Source organism: Octopus bimaculoides, chromosome 9, assembly GCF_001194135.2.
Source record: "Octopus bimaculoides isolate UCB-OBI-ISO-001 chromosome 9, ASM119413v2, whole genome shotgun sequence".
NCBI lineage: Eukaryota > Metazoa > Mollusca > Cephalopoda > Octopoda > Octopodidae > Octopus > Octopus bimaculoides.
In genome coordinates, this window is record NC_068989.1 from 67,286,741 (window position 1) to 67,290,032 (window position 3,292).

Genomic DNA, 3,292 nt, shown 5'->3' on the forward strand with positions numbered 1-3,292 from the left:
AAACTATTAGGTCGCTGAACCTGGTTGATGTACCACAAAAACCCAAATGGAGCTGCAGAAATATGTTGTGGTCCTGGTTAGGAAGTCTTTAATCATCTGTTGGGTCAACTCTGACATGGAGCTGTATGGATGATCTAGTTTCCCAATTGAATGACACTTAAGTGGGGGTCCACCGAGACCTTGCGCATTACAGGAAGTTACTAAGTGTTGTTTAGAAAGACCAAAATTAAGCATTAGTTGCAAGTGCAAGGCTATGATTTTGCCATGTCACTTTTGTTATATAACTACAACCTCAACCAAGTATGGTTCATACTGGTTTTGTGTCATTTTTTAAATCAGTTTATATCTGTACAGTTACATAGACATAATACAAATCTTACTTTTTTGACAGGTTACTAAAGTCCTTGGACGTACAGGCTCTCAAGGTCAGTGTACTCAGGTGAGTTCAATTAGTTTATCTTTTGCTTGTTTCGGTCATTTGACTACGGCCATGCTAGGGCACTACATTGGAGAATTTTTTGTCAAAACATAGTACTTATTCTATTGATATATTTTGCTGAACTGCTAACTTACAGGGACATAAACACATCAACTCCTGTTATCATGCATTGGTAGGGGACACATACAACGAGCTTTGGTTGACCTGAGGTGCCACGCAGTGAGAATTAATCTGGAACCATGTGGTTAGGAAGCAAGCTTCTTACCACATAGCCATGCCTGTGCTTATTAATAATTGTTTAATCTTTTTGAGGTTTAAATTGCCAAGTTCATATGAAGCTAGTAGTTCTCATTTCTCAAGCTGAAATGAACTCAAAGTTCACTCTTGGAATATCAGTATGAAATGAAAAGATAGAAAAGAGATTTATGGTCTATTGTTGCTTAGATATAAGTACACCTTGGCTATGGATGCACTCTGCATGGGGCTAGAATGATTATATTTTGTAGATCTGTTGGATCATGGCTTATTTGGTACTAATTAATAAAATGAAAATTGCTTTCTGCGTTTTTGCTCTAACAAGTTTAATTTTTTTTTCTACAGGTCCGGGTTGAATTTATTGACGATAGTAACCGATCAATTATTCGAAATGTTAAAGGACCTGTCCGAGAGGGAGACATCTTAACTCTCTTAGAATCTGAAAGAGAAGCTAGAAGATTACGGTAAATGTTGATTTTTATTTCTGCTCCTTTCCCTCAGTTTTAAGTTTCCTACCTTGAAATCTTATTAAGTAAAGTTAACTTTAAAATAAGCTTGATAGTTCTGTATAATATTTAAATATTTAAGAACTGATAAATTTTAATATGGGTTTGTGTTCAATTTATTGATTTCTTGTTTCTTTATTTGCAGATGAGGGCTCCGGTCAAGTTTATTTTATTTGGAGAATGGAAATAAATTTGTGATTGGAAGCTAAACTCTGACTTTTGGTTTTTTTTATTCATTTTGTGTTGCAAGTTCTTGATGTATCTCTGTACAGTTCCTATGATGAAAAGATAAAATTTATGGAGTCTTCCTACGAACCATTGCATCCCAAGTTTAGTTAATATTCTCACTAAACCTTTTGATCTTCCCCTTGTTGATATATTTCTAGTGAAATACTGTCTTTTGTCTTAATTTTTAAAATAGTGAATTTTATTAAATTAACTGGCGTATAGAATGTAAATTAACATGAAATTTTCATGGCAATTGTTTAACTTTTGAATTGTCAGCTCTAGCTGTTGTTCCCATTTCATTCACTAGTAGGGTTTGCCTTTGAGAGCTTTCACAAGAGCATTTTATTACACTTGACATCATCAAAGCTTTTGGTCATTTTTAACATTGTCTTTTGAGCATTTGTCTACTTGATTCTAACATCTCAGTTTATTACTGACAATGTCACTCGCGTTCTGCGCATAGGCATTGTCTGTTCATAACTTGAATGTCTTATATCGAATCTGTATTACCTCCATTAAATGAGACTGTATAGTTAAGTGAAATGAGCAGCGTATTTTGAGTATCGTAATGACGGGGTTGAAGTAAGCCTTTTTCTATTTTTTATTACCTTTATTAACAACATAAAGGAAATAAAAATGACTTAGCCTTTTAGCATTTAAACTGACTATATCCGGCTCAAATATTCAACCTGCTTTATGTTCTAACTAGCCAGACAAGATAATGCATGATTAATTCAAAATAATGTGAATGCTAAAGGGTTGGGACGGGAAGTGGAAATGGGTTGCATTTAGAATCTACCAACAAAAATAACAATTACTTCTTTAGCAAAGAATTGATATATTTAATGAAGACCAGATTTGGCATTTTCTTCTGATGCAGCCTATCTAAATGTTATTTGAAACACAATTCACTAATTATCTAGTCTTTGCTGTTCTGTTAGTGAATGATGCTAATTACTGTCCCTGGCCTCATTAGTGGCAAAAGTGAAGCAAAATAACTTCAACTACCAATAAAAATAGTTCTGTGCGTAGCTTTAATCATGAGAATAACAAGAACTGCAATTATTTCTTAGACAACTGCAGTGATACAGTTTATCATCTATAGTTGGCAAGCAGAGTTACATACCTTGTTTATGAATACAACATGCTAATTGTGCAATAGTTGTAAAGGGGACCTGACCCAAATGTTTGTAGTCCCTTTTCATCTCATCAGTCATGGAGTCCCTAAAATGTGTCATAGGCTCAGCACTTTTTCTTTTGACAAAGCAAGTAAAGTAAATTGGTTTCTACTGGAACCAATAAATAGGTATCAAAGATCTGATGGGATATCAGAATCAGTAATTTTTGTGTTGGTTACCATCCCTCATATTCAAGATGTAAAAATCACTATTAGCATCAGTATTCTGAATTTGTACAGATATGGTTCATCTGTTTTAACATTGACTCTTTTGAGCTTGTATGGATCATGGTTGTGGCACTTGTTTACAACTAGCAAGCACAAGCATATATTATCAGCTTCTTTCAGTGTCTCTAACATCCTCTTTTGAGATTTTTGGTTGGCCAGTGGGACTGAATCCAAACCATATGGTTGGGGAATAATTCTATATTTTTATATTGCATTGGGTGAACAGTAGTGTCGTTGGTTTAAGGTTTTGTAAGATATTGATCAGTATTAGACTGGTAGACACCAAAGATGCCATGCATTAGGATTGAACTTGGAACCACATGATTGTAAAAACAAGGTGTAATGATTATTAGCAATCAAAATGGAATGAGTGTAACAATGCATTTATTTAGATCAGTGGTTCTTATGCTGGTGGCACACTGTTAAATGGTTGGTATTAGAAAGAGCGTCTGGCCATAG

General features: G+C 34.5%; 1 long non-coding RNA gene across 1 annotated transcript; it reads left to right on the top strand.

The window, feature by feature from the left end:
• Positions 1 to 416: 416 nt before the first annotated feature.
• On the top strand, positions 417 to 1,410 carry LOC106883043 (uncharacterized). The gene is made up of 3 exons (XR_001411062.2): positions 417 to 439; positions 1,040 to 1,158; positions 1,346 to 1,410. It is a non-coding gene; the product is annotated as an uncharacterized LOC106883043 (long non-coding RNA).
• The last annotated feature ends 1,882 nt before the right edge of the window (positions 1,411 to 3,292 follow it).